Here is a 23,305-nt window from a genome sequence, read left to right as displayed (position 1 = left end):
CGGCTGGCGGCTCCGTGATTTATGTTCTCATACACCCGCCGCCGCCGCTTTTATATTTACTAGCCGAGATGAGGGAAGTGACCGGGACAGGAGTGGAGATGACTGTTATTGCAGCACAGCTGTTTTAATGTACACGCCGCGTTACAAACAGTGCCGTGCAACCGGAAGTGACGAGGGGTAGGTTTTTCTCACGGGTAGGTAATTCTCACGGAACACCGGTGTTCCGTGAGAATAACCTACCCCGTGAGAAATGCCTACCCTTGTCACTTCCTGTCAGGAACAGCTGAGCAGCGCAGCAGTGCGCATGCTCACAGTCCCGGTGACGTAATTGAACAGCTGAGGAGCTGACAAGTGCGCATGCTCTGAGGGTATGACATTTTGACGGTAGTGTGTGTACCGTTAGACGGCATGAGATGCTGCGGCGGTTACATTAAAACAGCTCGGCCGCAACATGAGTCATCTCCGCTCCTACCACTGTCACTTCCCTTATCTCGGCTACTAAATGTAAAAGCGGCGGCGGGTGTATGAAATGTAAATCACGGAGATCTCAGCTCCGTGATCCCCTTTTACATTTAGTAGCCGACATCAGGGAAGTGACAGGGATAGGAGCGGAGATGACTAATATTGCAGCCGAGCTGTTTTAATGTAACCACCGCAGCTCCTCAGCTCTTCAATGACGTAGTGCTGAGGTAGGTGCACCGGAAGTGACGAGGGTAGGCATTTCTCACGGGTAGGTTTTTCTCACGGAACACCGGACGGAGCGGTATCACCCAGGTATCACTTACGGCAAGTAGGTGAGAGACAGAGCGGTATCAGGTGGGTGGGAGATGGAGTGGGTGAGGGACGGAGCGGTATTGAGTGGATGCCGAATGGAGCGGTATCACCCGGGTATCACTTACGGCAAGTGGGTGAGAGATACCGATCTGCCAGCAGATCTGCTAATGTGGAATTGCTTATATCTTTAATTTGTACATATGTGAGTGGCATATTCAATAACATTTCTAAATGGAATTATGCTATGTGACATCATTTTACCCTTACATGAGCAATATTTGGAATATCGGGAATATCGGCCAGTTCCGGGGCCAGATATATCGGCAAAAGTCAATATCGGCCCTCCGATAATCAGCTTTGTCGATAATCGGTCGATCCCTAATGTACATAGATCACCCAGAGGGGAATGATTTTTTCTCAACAAAATTGGAGTTACTCTTTAATTGTTGACAAAAAACCTGGAAGCTGATTGGTTTCTGTGCAGAACTGCACCAGATTTTGCACTCTCCAGTTTTAGTAAATCAACCCCTATGGGATTTGTAGAGTGCATGTGTACATGATTGACCACAATGAACATGCACTGCTTGTTTCAAACAAACAAAAATTAGGGGGGGGGGGGGGGGGCGGAGAGGTTCAGCTCACGGAGGACTTAAAAAGGAGACAGAAAAAGACAATAAGAAATAATTTCATGAAAAATAGATTACAGGACCATTAAGTGGTGGATGGGTATTGAATATTTTTGGAGCAAAGGGATATAGTTTAGTGTCACTTTAAATTACATTACTATTACAATTCCTCTTCTTCTTAATATTATTATTATTATTAATAATAATAATATTATTATTATCATTTTAATTTTTGTTGGCTATATATTTGGTATACAATACATACACTGTATTATGTATTTATTTATTTATTTTATTTTGCAGTCAATGTACCATTGGGGAGATTTTCTTTTACTTCCTGTCCTATAGATAGAGCAGGAAATGGGGGGGAAAAACTCTTGGAAGTGAGGGAAACTCCTCTTGACACTTTGTTCAAAAACTAAAAATAAAGATTTTTTTGGCAGAAAAAAAGTCTTAATACATAGGAAATAAAAAAATACAATAAACAAAAGTCAATATACACCTGGGCTTTATTAGCTTTTGAAAACTAGAGAGCTGAGATTACTTTCTTAGTCCCGATTCACGCTTGCTATTAGGGCTATAATGCAAATTCTGATGCCAGGAATGCAATTGTTCGGATGAAATCGGATATCCAATGATTACCTGCAGTTTTTGTCCCTGGATTTATTCTGGCTGCATCCAGGTGCAATCATCTGTCCCTGTGGGTAGTTAGTGGACATTTGTAGCCAGCCTGTCATTGCTTTGTATAGGCTGAGCGACCATAGATATTTGCAAACACCTGTCATTCCGAGTCTTGCCACCAGATTTTGTAATATAGCCCTAAGTGTGAAAAAAGGATTTATACATCTTTTTTTTTTTTTTTTATAACCAACTTTACAAATTTGAGTGTTTCTGCCAGAATTCCCACTCTTCCTGATGCATTCTACATGATATGAAATATACGAAGCAAGGGAAGTGGTAAGTGCTTGTAACGTTATCCCATAGGTGTGCATGCATAGGAGTTGAGGAGCAGGAATATTTTATTGGTATCATCAAGACATACAAAAATCCTTTGAGTTTTTTCATTCTCGTTTATCTTCCCAAAAGCTATATGCTATAACTGTCTTTTCAAAAATCCAGTTAATGGAAAATTCTAGGTAAATATCAAAATTAGAAATAATTGTATAATATATATATATATATATATATATATATATATATATATATATATACGGTATATATTAGATATAATTATATAAATATTAACATTGTTACTTGGAAATTCTGAAAAGGTTACGGGAATGTGTATAGAGAAATAAACTGGAACTCTGGCCCGACAAGTGGATTCTCCACCACAGCAATGCTCCTGCACATGATGCGTTTGGGGTTCATGAGTTTCTGGCCCAGACATACATTCCAAAACTCCAAAAGGGAGGAACCAACAAGTGCAGCTGGGAACAGAGGCAATTAACACTTCCAGAAGATCTTCTCCCCATTACTGACCTACCATTCATGCTCTGCACAGTGTCTCTGCTTGGTGCTGGCCATCTTGGAAGAAGCAGAACTTTGCTTCCTCATGTCAGAACTTCTATTGATGGCTGGCAGGGGAACATTCAAGAAGTAACAGGAAAGATGTAGGAATCCACAGAATGAATGAATTAAAATCAGGGAGATCCTTGCACTGCAGGTCCTCAGGTACATCTTTCTCTCTATCAACCAGAACAGTGAGCAGCACAGGAGGGACATTACCAAATCTCACTCCAAATCACACAAGACTAGCAGCAATGGGGCTGTAGGCACTGGGAGTTCACTGCTGTTTATCCAAAAGAATTTAGGACATAAGATACATTTTTCAGGGTACTGATTAGACACAATTAACATTAAAATTGATCAAAAGGCAGCGCTAACAGGTATATATAAATAATAAATCAGTGTATACTGCAATAAATTAGTAAATAAAGTGCACAATGTGATCAAGAGGTTACAAAATTCATAAAAATTCATAAATCTTAAGGTGCATAAGTACAGTGCAATCATATGTCCATCGTGCAACCATATATATTAGTGCAAAAATAAATAAAGTGCAGTCCAAAAGATGGTTCCCTTAGTGGAACTAAAGTGCAGGAAGGTGCTTAGATGATCCACAAAAAGTGCCCAGGTGCTCTCAAGAAGAAGAGCCCCTATGGGGATGCACTCACCAAATCTAGAAAAAAAGGAAGCCTTAAGCTCACACAATGTCCTTGTTCCACTAAGGGATTCATCTTTTGGACTGCACTTTATTTATTTTTGCACTAATATATATGGTTGCACGATGGACATATGATTGCACTGTACTTATGCACCTTAAGATTTATGAATTTTTATGAATTTTGTAACCTCTTGATCACATTGTGCACTTTATTTACTAATTTATTACAGTATACACGGATTTATTATTTATATATACCTGTTAGCGCTGCCTTTTGATCAATTTTAGCTATTCTGGTGTTTTACCTAGTGAGTAGCAGCTTCAGGGTACACAAAATAATTTATTTATGATATTTATTTATATTAATGATTTATACACTTTTTTAGCGCGGGTTTTAATCTTTTTAGTTTTACACAATTAACATTAATGAATCCTGTATGCAGTGCCCCCAGAGATATTGTTTTGCTAGATTACGTTTTTTGCTTACCTGTAATCAGGGAGGCATGGTTTGATAAGTCAGGTCTGCCCTGGGACTCTAAAAGCATGGGCTTAATTGCTTCCCCCTGTCTCCCAGGGGATCCTGGGGCATAGTGAGTGGGAGAATCATGACCCCAGCCCATATATTATTATCTCCCCAGCCAATCCCTGATTGATATGCAGGTGACCAGCATTGGGCTGAGGGAGGCATAAATGGGCTAAATTCTAGGGCAGAGGTCTCTTGTTCCTGGGGGAGTAAGACCCAGCCTCAGGGCTGTGGCATCCCTAGGATATTTACCTTGGACTACACCATTTATGTAGGATCCCAGCTACAGTTTGGCTGTGGGACCTCTGCCCTACCATTTCTGGAATATTCTTAGAAGTCCACTAAAGATCCAGGAAACAGGCTGCTGGTGTACTGAAGTTTGCTGACGCTGCACATGGCTGCCTGGAAATCAGGAAACTGTGAGTACCAGCCTTTTGGATCAACAAACTTTCCTTAACTCTCCTGAAAGATCTTTAGCTACAACTCTTTGCAGTCAGGACTGCATCTCTATTGCGTGACTTCTGTTTGTTTGCTGCTCAGTATTATAACTTCAAATGGGGTGTCTTCAACCTGAAGTGTGGTTCAGTTTAGAGTCCTCACTGTCAAGTTATAGTTTTCTGGAGTATCCCTAGGCTCACCCTATCCAGGTTCTACCCAAAATAAAAATCACAAAAAAGACATGCACAGCCTGTTCTCTGACTCAAGTGAAGGAAAATGTTGTGTGCCTGGCTGCAGTGTGCCTAACAGGGAATAGAACCCGGGATTAAACCAATCCAGGGTGTATGCTACATTTATTTAGCAAATCTTTTTATGCTCAGGTCCAATTTAAGGCTGTGTAGCAGTAGCAGTATTTCAGATCAATACCCAGATTTTATCAGGCAAACTAGTTAGCCAATTTCAGAACTGGTGAATTGTCAGTTCAGGCCACGTGAATGGATGAAAATTACCTATGGTGAGAATCTGTAGGCATAATGCAGATCTTACCTCTGTATAGTTGAGTAATTCGTATCATGAATGCTATGCTATGAAGAGCATGAGTTTTACAGAAACAAGGATCGGATCCCAGTGTTATGAGAGTCCTTAGGTAATGCTGCAAATCTTTCATCCTTACTGACATCATCCTTTGATACTCAGATCCAAGAGCATGCAATATCACAAACACTGGGTTGCTTTGTGGCAGGTCTTATTACATAGCTTATGTCTCAGTTCCTATAAATAAAGTAACCTGAGAATGATTTCTTCCCAATATGGCCTGATAATGTTTTATATATATATATATATATATATATATATATATATATACACATACACTATATTACCAAAAGTATTGGGACGCCTGCCTTTACTACACACACATGAACTTTAATGGCATCCCAGTCTTAGTCTGTAGGGTTCAATATTGAGTTGGCCCACTCTTTTCAGCTATAACAGCTTCAACTCTTCTAGGAAGGCTGTCCACATGGTTTAGGAGTGTGTCTATGGGAATGTTTGACCATTCTTCCAGAAGTGCATTTGTGAGATCAGGCACTGAAGTTGGAGAGAAGGCCAGTCTCCACTCCAATTCATCAAAAAGCAAGGTCCATAAAGACATGGATGAAGCCAGGCCTTCTCTCCAACATCAGTGCCTGACCTCACTAATGTGCTTCTGGAAGAATGGTCAAACATTCCCATATACACACTCCTAAACCTTGTGGACAGCCTTCCCAGAAGAGTTGAAGCTATTATAGCTGCAAATGTTGAGCCAACTCAATATTGAACTCTACGGATTAAGACTGGGATTGGGATGCAGATGTCCCAATACTTTGGTATATATATGTATTATATATTATATTGAGGTATGACAATTTATTCTCGGAATTCTCAGAATGCTCACAACGTAGTACTATGGTGGTGAGATAATACATGTGTGCATTGCGTTATGGGGTGGAAAATTAGTAACAGGAATCTGGAGAAGCAGATTAACATAAAATTTCATGAAAAAACCGGCAAAAGTGTGAGTGAAACTTTACCTCTGGTACAACAGGCTTACAGTAAACATTCTATTAACCACTTGCCCTCCAGAAGATTTACCCCCCTTCATGACCAGGCTATTTTTTGCGATATGGCACTGTGTTACTTTAACTGGCAATTTTGACTTTGGTTTTATTTCATCACCTTTGGGGTGGGGGGGGGGGGGTTATTTTTTGCGCTATAAGCAAAACAAGGCTGACAATCTTGAACAAAAAAAAACAATATTTTTTACTTTCTGCTATAAAACACATCCAAAATAAATATTGAAAAAATCAAATTCATCAATTTAGGCTAATATATATTCTGCTACATATTTTTGGTTAAAAAAATCCCAATAAGCGCATATTGATTGGTTATAGCGTCTACAAACTATAGGATATTTTTATTTATTTTTTTTATTTTTTTTTACTAGTAATGGCGGTGATCAGCAACCTATAGCAGGACTGCGATACTGTGGCGGACAAATCAGAGACTAAGTGACACTTTTTGGGGACCAGTGACATTATTACATTGATCAGTGCTAAAAAAATATGCACTGTCACTGTGTTAATAACACTGGCTGGGAAGGGGTTAACAGGGGGGATCAAAGGGTTAAATGTGTGCCTAGCTAGGGATTTTGTGTAGTGTGGGAGGTGCTTTTACTAGGAGAAGGCATGGATCTGTGTCCCTGCTTTGCAGGAACACAGGATCCATGCCTTGCCTACTGACAGAACGGTGATCTGTTTCTGGATCGAAGGATCAGCGGGTGCCAGTGGACATCAAATCTGCGGTACCCGGCGATCAGCTCCTGCTGTGTACAATCAGTTTTGGATCGGATACTAGGTATGTGATCGAGTGCAGCAGTGCCACTTTGCCGCCTTATAAGTAAGTTATATGGTTGGCAAGTCGTTAAGAAAGCAAGTGTTTTTCAATGGCATGGGCAGTTTAGGGAAGGACAGGAAAACAAAGAATTCACCTTGCCTGAAGAAAGCATGCATGTCTAATTCTTATTTCAAAACCTTGCTGATGCGTTTTTTAGATTACAAGGGGGAAGCTCACTGCGAGGTCATAGAACATGGTACAACAGTCAATCAACATTGTTACTTGAAAATTCTGAAAAAATTACAGGAAGAAAAAAAATGGAACTCTGGCCTTACAAGTGGATTCTCCACCACGACAATGCTCCTGCACATTATGCGTTCAAAACTTGACCTTATTCCCCTGCAGCTTTTTCCAAAATTAAAAAATGTCTTAAAGCGTTACTAAACCCACAACAATAAAAACAGCCTGTATATGCAGTAAAGCATGCTTGCTATACTTTTTTTTTTGTGAGAGTGCATGTGATTAGCACAGAGCCAATCAGCACTGTCCAGACAAGGGTCAGGGGTCCTGCAGCCTCATAGGACAGACAGAGGGTAATGAAAACTCCTCCTTCAAGCTTTAACCAGTGCTTAGGCAAACAATGCTAGATGTCACAAGACTGCTATATACTGCTGATGAGAAAAGGTACTTAGCAGTTTTTATTCCCCTAATTATTTTTGTTGCCCTTCTCTGGACTTTCTCCAGATCCAGCACATCCTTCCTGAGGACCGGTGCCCAGAACTGGACAGCATACTCCAGATGTGGCCGGACCAGTGTCTTGTAGAGAGGGAGAAAAATCTCTTTATTTCTGGAGTGAATCCCCTTTTTTATACATCCCAGTATTCTGTTGGCTTTGCTTGCGGTGGCTTGGCATTGCATGCCACTGCCAAGCTTGTTGTCTACCAGTACCCCCAAGTCCTTTTCCATCCTAGACTCACCCAGAGGTTCCCCCCCTAGTGAGTAGCTTGCTTTCTGGTTTCTGGCACCCAAGTGCATTACTTTACATTTTTCTACATTAAATCTCATCTGCCATGTAGTTGCCCATCCCGTTATTTTGTTCAGGTCTGCTTGCAAGGTTTCCACATCCTGCATAGAAGATATTGGCATGCCTAGTTTAGTATCATCTGCAAATACTGAGATTGTACTAGATATCCCCTCCTCTAGATCATTTATGAATAAATTAAACAGGATTGGTCCCAGGACAGAACCCTGGGGGACCCCACTTTCCACACCCGCCCAATCCGAGTACTCCCCATTAATCACCACCCTCTGGACTCTCCCCTGGAGCCAGTTCTCTATCCAGGTACTCACCTTATGGTCCATACCTATGTACCTTAGTTTGTACAGTAAGCGTTTGTGGGGAACGGTGTCAAAGGCCTTTGCAAAGTCCAGATAAACCACATCCACCGGCTTACCTTTATCTAGATGGCAGCTCACTTCATCGTAGAAGGTTAATAGATTAGTTTGGCAAGAACGATTTTTCATGAATCCATGCTGATTACTACTTATAATACCATTTTCATTACTAAAGTCTTGTATGTGGTCCCTTAACATCCCCTCCAAAATTTTGCAGACTACTGATGTTAGGCTGACCGGCCTATAGTTACCCGGGATATATCTCGGCCCCTTTTTAAATATCAGTACCACGTTGGCTTTTTTCCAATCAGCTGGCACCATACCCGTCTGTAAACTATCCTTAAAGATCAAGAATAATGGTCTGGCAATCACCTGGCTGAGCTCATTGAGAACCCTCGGGTGCAAGCCATCCAGTCCCGGGGATTTATTTATGTTAAGTTTCTCTAGTTTAGCTCTAAGTCTATCTTCTGTTAGCCATGGCGGCATTTCCTGAGGTGAATTATTTAGTTCGGCCTTACAAGCTGGGTTAGTGTAGCACCCCGATTCTTTTGTGAAGACTGAAGAGAAGAAATTATTTAGCACTTCCGCTTTTTCTCTGTCCTCAGTGGCCATTTTTCCTTTATCATCTTTTATGGGACCAATGTGTTCTGGCCTCACTTTCCTACTGTTTATATACTTAAAGAACTTCTTGGGGTTCTTTTTACTCTCCTCCGCTATATGTCTCTCGTGTTCTATTTTAGTCGCCCTGATTTCATCTTTACATTTCTTATTACACTCTTTGTAATGCTTAAATGCTGCCACTGACCCCTCAGTCTTGTATTTTTTGAAGGCCTTTTTTTTAGCACTAATATACATTTTTATGTTGGAGTTTAGCCACCCAGGGTTAAGTTTTGCTCTTTTAAATTTATTTCCCTTTGGAATGCACTGGCCAATCCCCTTGTTAAGTATGCTCTTGAAGCACTCCCATTTTTCCTCCGTGTTCTTTGTTCCCAGGGTTCTATCCCATTTGATATTTCCTAGCAGCGAGTGCAGTTTTGGGAAATTGGCTCTTTTGAAATTCAATGTCCTTATATTACCCTTGTGTTTCCTATTACTGTAATTAATACTGAAACCAATTGACCTATGGTCACTGTTCCCTAAGTTGTCCCGTATTTCTATATCCGTGAGCAGGTCTGTATTGTTGGTAATCAGTAGGTCAAGTACCGCATTGTTTCTTGTCGGTGCATTCACCATCTGACCCATGAAATTGTCCTGCACAACATTTAAGAACTGCCTAGCCTTGGCTGAGTGCCTGGTTCCTTCAGCCCAGTCTATATCTGGATAATTAAAGTCCCCCATTATAATGACATTTCCCATCCTTGCTGCCAGTCCTATCTGTAACATGAGGTCCGCCTCCCCCTCCTCCCTCTGGTTGGGGGGCCTATAGCATACGCCCAATATTACCTTCCCCACTGTGCCTTCCCTTTGTAGCTCTACCCATAGGGATTCTGCCTCGTCCTTAGCTCCATTATTAATATCATCCCTCATATTTACCTGTACACTGTTCTTAATATACAGACATACCCCTCCCCCTTTTTTACCTTCTCTATCCCTGCGATAAAGGGAATACCCCTGAATGGTCGCCATCCAATCATGAGAGCTATCAAACCAAGTCTCAGTGATCCCCACAAAATCTAAGTCCTCCTCAAACATCAGCAGCTCCAGCTCTCCCATCTTGTTGGCCAAGCTTCTGGCATTGGTATACAAACCTCTTAATTTTGACCGGTTACCTATATCCTCTTTTGATGTTTTTAGGCTGCTCTCTTGATTTTTTCCCCATACCCACCCTGGGTATAGGAGCTCCGAACACCCTACCGCTAATGCCCCCATTTCTGCCCTCTGAATCTTGCTTTCCACTGGCTAATTCTTCATCTGTACCCTCCCCCCCATTCCCTAGTTTAAAAGCCCCTCTAACTTTTTGGCCATCCTCTCACCCAGTACGGCTGCACCCACCGCATTTAGGAGCAATCCGTCCCTACCAAAGAGCCGGTGGCCGACTGAGAAGTCGGCCCAGTTCTCCAGGAACCCGAAACCCTCCTTACTACACCAGCTCCTCAGCCACTCGTTAACTTCCCTAATCTCCCGCTGCCTCTCTGGTGTGGCTCGAGATACAGGTAGTATTTCGGAAAATACTACCTTGGAGGTCCTAGTCCTCAACTTAGCGCCTAAGTCCCTGAAATCGTTTAGGACTCTCCGTCTTCCTCTGCCTATGTCATTTGTACCCACGTGTACCATGACAGCCGGGTCTTCCCCAGCCCCACCCAATAATCTGTTCACCCGATCCGCGATGTGCCAAACCCGAGCGCCCGGCAAACAACAGACTGTTTGGCGCACCCGGTCTTTGTCACAGATTACACTATCTGCCCTTCTAATAATTGAGTCCCCTACCACGATCACATGTCCGAGGAACGCATACATAACACAAGATGTACACCGAGTCGCATCCCCACACCCACACAGCCCGGTCAGACGCACAACACTCAGTCGCACAGCCCGGTCAGACGCACAACACTCAGTCGCACAGCCCGGTCAGACGCACAACACTCAGTCGCACAGCCCGGTCAGACGCACAACACTCAGTCGCACAGCCCGGTCAGACGCACAACACTCAGTCGCACAGCCCGGTCAGACGCACAACACTCAGACGCACAGCCCGGTCAGATGCACAACACTTAGTCGCACAGCCCGGTCAGACGCACAACACTCAGTCGCACAGCCCGGTCAGACGCACAACACTCAGTCGCACAGCCCGGTCAGACACACAACACTCACAGTACACTCAGGTAGCACTAGGTACTCACAGATACTCAGGTAGCACTAGGTACTCACAGATACTCAGGTAGCACTCGGTACTCACAGATACTCAGGTAGCACTCGGTACTCACAGATACTCAGGTAGCACTCGGTACTCACAGATACTCAGGTAGCACTCGGTACTCACAGATACTCAGGTAGCACTAGGTACTCACAGATACTCAGGTAGCACTAGGTACTCACAGATACTCAGGTACTACACTACCCCCTTCAGTCACTGTCCAATCTAAGTCACCAGTCCTTCTTACCTAGTGTGTGTCCCTTTAAGCCTGTCACTAGCAGTTCCTAACGTGAGTCGGTCAGTCTCCTCTCAGCACCCCGTCACTCACTGTCAGCTAGTCTCCTCTGCTCCTCTCTGTGGGGGGGGGGGTTCTCGCACCACAAGAGACGGTTTACCGCACGCCGCCCGCAACAAGGGGGGGGTGTTAGCACCGGACGCCGCCGCCGCACAAGGGGGGGGTTATCGGTCCGCTCGCCGCCAGCTTCCTTTCAGGGGGGGGAGGGGGGGGGGTTCTAGTCCGGACGCCGCCGCTCTTCTGAGGGGTGGTGGGGGGTACTTAGTCCTTCAGTCCCTCTTAGTCTTCCTCTGCCGCTGCTCCTGCCGCTCAGATGATCCTCCCCTTCAGTCGCCGGACACCGTGGTTTCCCGAGATCTCCCGCACCGCCTCCCCCGCAGCACCTTCTCCTCCTCCTCCTCTCTCTGCACCCAGTACACACTGCACACTCTCACACAGGTTCTGCTTCTGGTTCCGGTTGTGTGGGTCCTTCAACATCTTACTTTACAGCCAATTACAGGAATTAAATGGTCGCACTTTGTATATTAGGGTTGTCAGTTTGAATCCCAATTGTGACACTAGCTGCATAGAGTTTGCATGTTCTCTCTGTGCTTTTGCAAGTGCTTTCTTTGGGTACTCCAGTTTCCTCCCGGACTCCAAAGACATGCTGGTAGGTTCCTTGGCTCCTATCTAAATTAGCCCTACCATGTTTATGTATATAAGATAGGGTCCTTAGATTGTATTCTCCTTGAGTGCTGAGACTGATGTGAATGTACAATATGTAAATTGCTGCGCAAATTGTCAACATTATATAAATATCTGTAACAAAAAATACACGAGAGAGAGAGAGAGAGAGAGGGGGGGAAAGGGGTAGCAGAACTGTTTTCCGGTTAATACATGAACATTCCGTGACACAAGGGTTAACTCGACATACGCTCCAGATATTAATCTCTGAGGTCCAAATCCTACTCCGAAACAGGGAAAAACAAACTGCCACTCATTAATACGCAAGAAATCTGCCATTTACATAGCACACAACAGATTCTGGCATACAAATAGCATCAAAGGTTCTAAAACAGAAGTGTGGAAGATGGCACTTCACTGATGTTTTTCCTGGCAACCATAACTTTCTAAATGGAATTACAGTAATTGCCGTTCTCTGCCAAAATCACTGATAAACTTATATCTTATCAGAGTAGTGTGTTTCCATTTCAAGGCAGAACATTTTAAGATGTGTGTTCAGGTTAACACGATGGAGATATGAATGTGTGAAACAGAATTTGTGGAGTTTAACTCAAGGCTCTTATGTCTCCGCAAGGCTCTTATGTCTCCGCAAGGCTCTTATGTCTCATTGTAACTTCAGCTGCCCACAAGAGAGATGGAAACGCTGTGGAAGAAATTTTATAAGTAAGTATTTCTTCTAAAAGGTAAGTGCGAACCAGGACAGATCAGAGGCTAGCCATTGTGGAATATGCTAGCCCTGACTGTCCCGGGGGTATGTTTAGTAAAAAATGACTTGTGTGCCCGGAACTCCGCTTTAATAAATCAACCCCAATGCGCCTAATGGAAGATCTGACACATTCAAAAGGATGAATCCAACAAATTGCATATTGCCTGCTGGATAGACTTTAACCACTTGTCCACCAGCTGCCGCAGTTATAGAGCAGCAGGTCACCAGGTTCCCTGCGAATCGCCATACCTCGCTAGTGGGAAAGACGATCCACTGGGCCAGGCACCTGGGATCGCTCCCCGTGAAGAGAGAATGGCGGCCTGCTGTTGTAAACACAGCAGACCGTTGTTCTCTCAGCTATGAACACAGGGCTTACACCCCCCCCACACACAGTTAGAAAACACCCCCTAGGCTCACATTTAACCCTTTGATTGCCCCTGGGTTAACCCATTTCCTGCCAGTGTCATTATTACAGTAACAGTGCATATATTTAGCACTGATTACTGTAGTAAGGTCACTGGTCCCCCGAAAAGTGTCAAAAATGTCAGTTAGCGGTTTGATCCGTCTGACACAATGTCGCAGTCCCGTTAAAAATCACAGATCGCCACCATTACTAGTAAAAATAATAAATAAATAAAAATGACATAAATCTTTCCCCTAGTTTGTAGACGCGATAACTTTTGCACAAATAAATCAAATTACGCTTATTGGGAATTTTTTTACAAAAAACACAAATTGGCCTATAATGATGAAAAAATTAGATTTTTTCATTTTTTTTATGGGGAATGTTATATAGCAGAAGGTGAAAAATATATATATTTTTTTAATTAGAATTGTCACTCTTTTTTGGTTTATAGCGCAAAACATAAAAATCGCAGAGGTGATCAAATACCACCAAAAGAAAGCTTTATTTGTGGGGAAATAAAGGACATAATTTTTTTTGGGTACAGTGTCGCAACACCATGCAATTGTCCATTAAAATAACAGTGATAAATCGCAAAAAATGGCCTGGTCATTAAGAGGGGAAATCTTCCGGTCCAGAAGTGGTTAAAAGATCTACACTATACATGCCTTACATGTCTTCAATCTAAAGCAGCCTTTTTTAACCAGGGTGCCCTGGCAAAATGCCTAAAATGTATTAATAATTGTATACAAACCAGCGTGTGGATGAAGCCTGCCTTTTAGTTACACAAAGCCACGGGTTTTCATTATGCACCATAACGACTTTCTAGACACTGGTATCCTAACAACCAATGACATTATTTATAAGGAGGATGTCTGTTGCCTCCACAGTATCCTTGTTTGACCCTCCTGTGTCCCTCTCTGTCAGCACTGGGGTGACATTATCTGACTGATGGAGAGAAATTGAGGGAAAAGAGAAACATTGGAATACTAGTCAGTACCAGTGTGCAAACATGTATTTGGTTTGAAAGAGTGCAGAGTGCATAAGCATCATGGGAAAGGTAGTTTCAAAACATCTGGGGTGCCAAGGTTTGCCATCAATGGCCTAGAGGCAAGTCCAGGCAGCCAAAGAGGAAGTTATACAAACTATTCTGAGAGAGGGGAAAGGTGGCTACAGTGCTGGCTGACACTCCTCCATAGGAATGCCCACAAATTGGGCTTTAGCCTGAGGTGGAACTACTTCCAGCACAGACAGAGTAAAAAAATTGTCAGGGCCATGGATCAAAACACTCTTAATCCCTTGGTGGAAAAATGCAAAAGGTTATTAAAAAAGGAACTGACATCTGCAAACTGTGCTAAAAAAAGAAAAGGCAGGCAGAGAGCAAAGGGCCAGTAGCTAGTATTTTCTTTTTGTCTCCCTGAAACTGATCTTTTCCTTATTACTTTCTTACCATGCATGTTCTGCCCTGTGTCTCTGTATAGAGGCCAGCTTTGTAGAGGCAATGCTTTGCTTTCTTTTGACTGTGCTTCCAGTAATGAGAGCAGTACACAGTGGTGAAATAATCTGATCCTAAATCAAAAGTCCTGTAACTAGCAGTCAAAGACAGCAGTATCTTACATCTCACATTGCAGAAATAGTGTAGACACCCTTACATACCAGCAAGCACATTGCTATTTTTCAGGAGTACATTTCTCAAGTTATTGCTTAGCAAATCTTAAATTATTGAGATTAGGCCCACTTTAAGTAAAAATTACTTCAGCAAAGTTTGCACATGCTGTGTACAATGGATTACCATGGTAGCTGGATGTTGTTGCTCAAGCAAGAATTTGGAAAACTCCCATTCTAAGGTAGACTGTAGAAGAAGTGTTGATATTTCAGTATTGGAGTAGTGTACCATATTTACATTTTTTGGTACCAGTATAGAGGCTGTCACTATTGTTATAGACTTTCCTGCTACCTGAATGTCATAGAACCTTTCCATTGAAACAAACTTAGTGGTCGGCTGTTTGGTCTGCAGATAAATGTGATAAGCACTGGAGCAACCAGACTGTTAGAATCTAACTGTGTGCCAGCATGGTGGGCATCTGTTCAGAGGAGGCAGAGTCTGAAGAAAAACCTCCCTCAGCTCAGAGCCAGATCATCTACAAGGCCAACTAGAGAGTCTAATGACTGGTGGAATCTCAGGGGGCTCAGCTACAACCCCGACGTGCACTACACCAGCAAGATAGAGCAACTGGTCATGAGGCTGTGCACCAGACATGGGAGTAAGTCACACATGTGCAAGTCACAAGCAAGTCTCAAGTCTTAACCTTCAAGTCTCAAGCAAGTCCCAAGTTACTGTGGCGAAAAGCAAGCAAGTCAAGTCAAGTCATTTATTTTGGTCAAGTCACAAATCAAGTCAAAATACCCATTTACCCCAATTTTCACCTTTAAATCAGTTAAAAGTCAGTGGTCAGGAAAGGTTTTGTTTTATTTTCAACATTAACAAAACTGCTTAGTGCTTTTTTCTTGGCATATTAAAGAAACACTTTGAATGCCCAAACAGCTCAAAATCCTTCGTCCGGTCATGTTTCAACACCACAGTCACTAAAAACATGTTAAATATTTCCATTGTTAAACAGCCAGTGTCCTAAAAATCAGAACACACTGAGGTGTTTTAAGTGACTGTGGTGTCAGAAACATAACAGGCACATTTTGAGAAAATACAAATACTTAATAACTTAAAAAGTAAAGTAATTTCGAGTCATATGTCTCAAGTCAAAGTCAAGTCTCAAGTCATGAATACCAAGTCAAAGTCAAGTCGAGTCTTTTAATAATTTTAGTCAAGCAAGTTTCAAGTCCTCAAACTGGTGACTTAAGTCTGACTCAAGTCAAGTCATGTGACTCGATTCCCCCACCTCTGCTGTGCACCCGTATATCCGGTGTAGGTAATTTAAATGGGGCATCTTCTTTGTGTCTATTGCAGTCCTTATCAATGCAAATCGATGAGACGGGAAGGGGGGGGGGGCAAAGATGCTAGCTTGCTTAGGACCACATTCTTCCATAAGACCAGAAGGGGAAATCAAGCTCTAGCCAAAGTCCAACCAACTTCTTGGACAAATCCATTTTGGACAGAGTTGTCCTTTAACTCACCAGTAGGGTTGAGCGAACACGGACTGTATTATTCGTGTTCGTACCGAATAATTGGATTTTTGTTACCCGAACACGGATCCGAAAACTTTACTGTATATTCGGGTAAAAATCCATGTTCGGTCGTTTTATTTCCGGGTTTTGCATGCTTTGGCGCGCTTTTCATGGCGGGCTTTCAACAGCCAATCAACAAGCATTTAACTGGTGTGCCTAAGCCATCCCAGCCATGCCTACAAATGTATCAGTAGCTGTGATTGGCCGTCTGAAGCATGTGACCAAGTCTTTATAAGTTCGAGGCAGCGCCGCTGCGGCGTCATTCTGCTGTTTAGTTCAGGGAGAGAGCACACATCAACGTGCTGCCTGCTGATTAGGGACAGACAGGAAAAAAAAAACATTTGTGTCCGGATAGAATTGAGGGACAGGTCGGAGTGTGTTAGGCAGGGCGAGTTGTAGGCATTTTAGGGAGAGAGTCTGCTGATTTTTAGGGTCAGTGTGTTCTACAAACTATAATCGATATTGCTGTGTGGGGTGGGGTTTGCAGTGACCGATCTACGATCTTAGCAATCCTTTTAGGGACAGAGTCTGCTGATTTTTAGGGTCAGACAGTGCGTTCTACAAACTACAATCGATATTGCTGTGTGGGGTGGGGTTTGCAGTGACCGATCTACGATCTTAGCAATCTTTTTAGGGACAGAGTCTGCTGATTTTTAGGGTCAGACAGTGTGTTCTACAAACTACAATCGATATTGCTGTGTGGGGTGGGGTTTGCAGTGACCGATCTACGATCTTAGCAATCCTTTTAGGGACAGAGTCTGCTGATTTTTAGGGTCAGACAGTGTGTTCTACAAACTACAATCGATATTGCTGTGTGGGGTGGGGTTTGCAGTGACCGATCTACGATCTTATCAATCCTTTTAGGGAGAGAGTCTGCTGATTTTTAGGGTCAGTGTGTTCTACAAACTACAACCGATATTGCTGTGTGGTGTGGGATAGGAGATAGGCAGGTGTCAGTGGTCCACATCCATTTTGCTGTGTGTGGGCTGCAGTGAACACAATCTTTTTGGGCTGCAGTAAACACAATCTTTTTGGGGTGCAGTGAACACAATCTTTTTGGGGTACAGTGAACACAATCTTTTTGGGGTGCTGGCTGCTGATTAGGGACAGACAGGAAAAAAAAACATTTGTGTCCGGATAGAATTGAGGGACAGGTCGGAGTGTGTTAGGCAGGGCGAGTTGTAGGCATTTTAGGGAGAGAGTCTGCTGATTTTTAGGGTCAGTGTGTTCTACAAACTACAATCGATATTGCTGTGTGGGGTGGGGTTTGCAGTGACCGATCTACGATCTTAGCAATCCTTTTAGGGACAGAGTCTGCTGATTTCTAGGGTCAGACAGTGCGTTCTACAAACTACAATCGATATTGCTGTGTGGGGTGGGGTTTGCAGTGACCGATCTACGATCTTAGCAATCCTTTTAGGGACAGAGTCTGCTGATTTTTAGGGTCAGACAGTGTGTTCTACAAACTACAATCGATATTGCTGTGTGGGGTGGGGTTTGCAATGACCGATCTACGATCTTAGCAATCCTTTTAGGGACAGAGTCTGCTGATTTTTAGGGTCAGACAGTGTGTTCTACAAACTACAATCGATATTGCTGTGTGGGGTGGGATAGGAAATAGGCAGGTGTCAGTGGTCCACATCCATTTTGCTGTGTGTGGGCTGCAGTGAACACAATCTTTTTGGGGTTCATCTCATACTTCTGAAGATTGAGGGTGCTGCCTGTTCCATACTCCTCCTACTCCTCATTCAGCCTTTTAGGGGTACAAACAATAGTAATTGGGGCCTATTGTGGTTTTGTACGTGTGAGATACATACACTTTTTTTGATCATATTTCCTATTCCGCTATTCAATAAAAACCTTTGGGGATCAATTAAATTGCGGGATAGTTTGTGTTGGTGCGTGTGAGATCCACCTTTCCAAGTTTTTGGGGTTCATCTCATACTTCTGAAGATTTGAGGGTGCTGCCTGTTCCATACTCCTCCTACTCCTCATTCAGCCTTTTAGGGGTACAAACAATAGTAATTGGGGCCTAGTGTGGTTTTGTACGTGTGAGATACATACACTTTTTTTGATCATATTTCCTATTCCGCTATTCAATAAAAACCTTTGGGGATCAATTAAATTGCGGGATAGTTTGTGTTGGTACGTGTGAGATCCACCTTTCCAAGTTTTTGGGGTTCATCTCATACTTCTGAAGATTTGAGGGTGCTGCCTGTTCCATACTCCTCCTACTCCTCATTCAGCCTTTTAGGGGTACAAACAATAGTAATTGGGGCCTAGTGTGGTTTTGTACGTGTGAGATACATACACTTTTTTTGATCATATTTCCTATTCCGCTATTCAATAAAAACCTTTTGGGATCAATTAAATTGCGGGATAGTTTGTGTTGGTACGTGTGAGATCCACCTTTCCAAGTTTTTGGGGTTCATCTCATACTTCTGAAGATTTGAGGGTGCTGCCTGTTCCATACTCCTCCTACTCCTCATTCAGCCTTTTAGGGGTACAAACAATAGTAATTGGGGCCTAGTGTGCTTCTGTACGTGTGAGATACATACACTTTTTTTGATCATATTTCCTATTCCGCTATTCAATAAAAACCTTTGGGGATCAATTAAATTGCGGGATAGTTTGTGTTGGTACGTGTGAGATCCACCTTTCCAAGTTTTTGGGGTTCATCTCATACTTCTGAAGATTTGAGGGTGCTGCCTGTTCCATACTCCTCCTACTCCTCATTCAGCCTTTTAGGGGTACAAACAATAGTAATTGGGGCCTAGTGTGCTTCTGTACGTGTGAGATACATACACTTTTTTTGATCATATTTCCTATTCCGCTATTCAATAAAAACCTTTGGGGATCAATTAAATTGCGGGATAGTTTGTGTTGGTACGTGTGAGATCCACCTTTCCAAGTTTTTGGGGTTCATCTCATACTTCTGAAGATTTGAGGGTGCTGCCTGTTCCATACTCCTCCTACTCCTCATTCAGCCTTTTAGGGGTACAAACAATAGTAATTGGGGCCTAGTGTGCTTCTGTACGTGTGAGATACATACACTTTTTTTGATCATATTTCCTATTCCGCTGTTCAATAAAAACCTTTGGGGATCAATTAAATTGCGGGATAGTTTGTGTTGGTACGTGTGAGATCCACCTTTCCAAGTTTTTGGGGTTCATCTCATACTTCTGAAGATTTGAGGGTGCTGCCTGTTCCATACTCCTCCTACTCCTCATTCAGCCTTTTAGGGGTACAAACAATAGTAATTGGGGCCTAGTGTGCTTCTGTACGTGTGAGATACATACACTTTTTTTGATCATATTTCCTATTCCGCTATTCAATAAAAACCTTTGGGGATCAATTAAATTGCGGGATAGTTTGTGTTGGTACGTGTGAGATCCACCTTTCCAAGTTTTTGGGGTTCATCTCATACTTCTGAAGATTTGAGGGTGCTGCCTGTTCCAAACTCCTCCTACTCCTCATCCAGTCTTTTAGGGGTACAAACAATAGTAATTGGGACCTAGTGTGCTTCTGTACGTGTGAGATACATACACTTTTTTTGATCATATTTCCTATTCCGCTATTCAATAAAAACCTTTGGGGATCAATTAAATTGCAGGATAGTTTGTGTTGGTACGTGTGAGATCCACCTTTCCAAGTTTTTGGGGTTCATCTCATACTTCTGAAGATTTGAGGGTGCTGCCTGTTCCATACTCCTCCTACTCCTCATTCAGCCTTTTAGGGGTACAAACAATAGTAATTGGGGCCTAGTGTGGTTTTCAATTTTTGGGGCGCATCTCATACTGCCGAAGATTTGAGGGTGCTTCAGTCTGCCTCCTGCCTGTTCCGAACTCCTCCTACTCCTCATCCTGCCTTTAGGGTACAAAAAATTGTAATCAGGGCCTAGATTGTGTTTGTACGTGTGAGATACACCGTTTTGTAAAATTTGTCCTATTCCGCTATTCAATATACACCCTGTTTGAGTGTAAAAAATTAAATTGCGGGATAGTCTGTATCGGTACATGTGAGATACACCTTTTTAAATTTGTTTGGCGCATCTCCTTCTACCGCCGAGGATTGCAGGGCGCTTCAGTTTGCCTCCTGTTCCCAACTCCTCCTACTCCTCTTCCTCATCCTGCCTTTAGGGTAACAAAAATTGTAATCGGGGCCTAGTTGGTGTTTGTACGTGTGAGATACACCGTTTTGTAAAATTTGTCCTATTCCGCTATTCAATATACACCCTGTTTGAGTGTAAAAAATTAAATTGCGGGATAGTCTGTATCGGTACATGTGAGATACACCTTTTTAAATTTGTTTGGCGCATCTCCTTCTACCGCCGAGGATTGCAGGGCGCTTCAGTTTGCCTCCTGTTCCCAACTCCTCCTACTCCTCTTCCTCATCCTGCCTTTAGGGTACAAAAAATTGTAAGCGGGGCCTAGTCTGTGTTTGTACGTGTGAGATACACCGTATTATAACATTTTTCCTATTCCGCTATTCAATATACACCCTTTTGGAGTGTAAGAAAATTAAATTACGGCATAGTCTGTATCGGTACGTGTGAGATACACCTTTTAAATTTGTTTGGCGCATCTCCTTCCACCGCCAAGGATTGCAGGGCGCTTCAGTTTGCCTCCTGTTCCCAACTCCTCCTACTCCTCTTCCTCATCCTCCCTTTAGGGTACAAAAAATTTTAATCGGGGCCTAGTCTGTGTTTGTACGTGTGAGATACACCGTTTTTTTATCCTTTTTCCTATTCCGCTATTCAATATACACCCTTTTGGGGTAAAAAACATTAAACTGCGGCATAGTTTGCATATTTGACTGTCAGATACACCCGTGCGATACTGTTGTTGTTTTGTTCCGCTATTCAATAAACACCTTTCTAGGGCAAGATCATAAATTACAGAAATATGAGGAGACTGTCAAATAGGGGCCGTGGCCTGGGTCGTGGTGCTGCTGGTAGAGCTCCTGTTGCAAGGAGAGGACGTGGTCGATCTGTGCCAGCTACACGCACAAGTGAAACACCTTCCTCAAGTGTTAGTAGGCGACAGAACCTGCATCAGTATTTGGTAGGGCATCATACGCCTCTAGAAGTGATGAGGCCAGAACACAGAGAGGCGATAGTAGATTGGTTTGCTGCTGACAGTGCCTCCAGTTCCTTCACATTGTCTCCCACCCAGTCTACTGCAGAAAGGTCAGAGTTGGCGCCTGCAGCCGATGTCCAACCGTCTTTCACCTCACCCCCTTGCAAATCAGGCAAGCAGTCTGAGCCCCAAGCCATACAGCAGTTTCTTCTTCTTTTTGAGGACTCTGTCAGCAGGGTTTCCCAGGGCCATCCACCTAGCCCTGCCCCAGAAGTGGAAGAGATTGAGTGCAGCGATGCACAACCACTCATTTCTCAAGATGAGTACATGCAAGGACCATCGCAGCACGTCTCCGATGATGACGAAACGCAGGTGCCAACTGCTGCGGCGTTCAGCACTGTGGAGACCGACAAGGAGGGCAGGGGTGAAGACTGGGTGGAAGATGATGTGGAGGACGATGAGGTCCTCGACCCCACATGGAATGAACGTCATGCAGGTGACCTGAGTAGTTTGGAGGAAGAGGCGGTGGTCGCACAGAGACAACAGCACAGCAGAAGAGGGAGCAGGGTGCAGAAGCGGAGCGCCCGTGCCCTAGACACTACGCCCGCTACTGCCCAACGCAGCAAGGGAACGAGCGCACCAAAGTCAGCTCAAAGGAGTTCTCTAGCGTGGAAGTTCTTTCGAAAATGTGCTGATGACAGGACACGAGTGGTTTGCACCCTGTGCAATCAGAGCCTGAAGCGAGGCATAAACCTTCTCAACCTGAGCACAACCTGCATGATCAGGCATCTATGTGCAAAGCACGAGCTGCAGTGGAGTAGACACCTTCAAAACCAAGAAACGTCTCTGGCTCATCCTGCTTCCTCTTCTGCTGCAGTCTCGGCCGCTCCAGCCACATCTGTAGTGATACCGGCACCTGCCACCCCGCAAACAGAGGATCTGTCAGCAACACCACCACCTGGGTCACCAACTATCTCCACAATGTCCCGTGGAAGCGTTCAGCTTTCCATCTCCCAAACACTTGAGAGGAAGAGGAAGTACCCCCCTACCCACCCGCGATCCCTGGCCCTGAATGCCAGCATTTCAAAATTCTTGGCCTTTGAAATGCTGTCATTCCGTCTGGTGGAGACGCACAATTTTAAAAACCTTATGTCGGTGGCTGTCCCACAGTACGTCGTGCCCAGCCGCCACTACTTTTCCAGGCAAGCAATCCCTTCTCTGCACAACCAAGTGGGGGAAAAAATCAGGTGTGCACTGCGCAACGCCATCTCTGGCAAGGTCCACCTAACTACCGATACGTGGACCAGTAAGCACGGTCAGGGGCGTTATATCTCCCTAATGGCACACTGGGTAAATGCAGTGGCGGATGGGCCTGAGGCGGATAGCAATTTGGCGCATGTCCTTTCACCACCGAGGATTGCAGGGCGCTTCAGTTTGCCTCCTGTTCCTAACTCCTCCTACTCCGCTTCCTCATCCTCTACCGCCTCCTTACCTTCACCACCAACTTCAGCACGGCCAGGGGTAAACGACAGCCTGTTTGGGGGACAAACCACACACCGCGCAGGAGTTGTGGAGGAGCATGGAACAGCAGACAAATGAGTGGTTGCTGCCAGCGAGCCTCAAGCCTGGCCTGGTGGTGTGCGATAACGGGCGAAATCTCATAGCAGCTCTGGGCCTAGCCGGTTTGACGCACATCCCTTGCCTGGCGCATGTGCTGAATTTGGTGGTGCAGAGGTTCCTTAAAAACTACCCCGATATGTCAGAGCT

This window comes from Pelophylax lessonae (assembly GCF_965119305.1).
Source record: "Pelophylax lessonae genome assembly, chromosome: 3".
In the NCBI taxonomy this organism is placed as follows: Eukaryota; Metazoa; Chordata; class Amphibia; order Anura; family Ranidae; genus Pelophylax; species Pelophylax lessonae.
The sequence above is the reverse complement of the archived record's forward strand: the minus strand, read 5'-3'. Positions refer to the sequence as shown.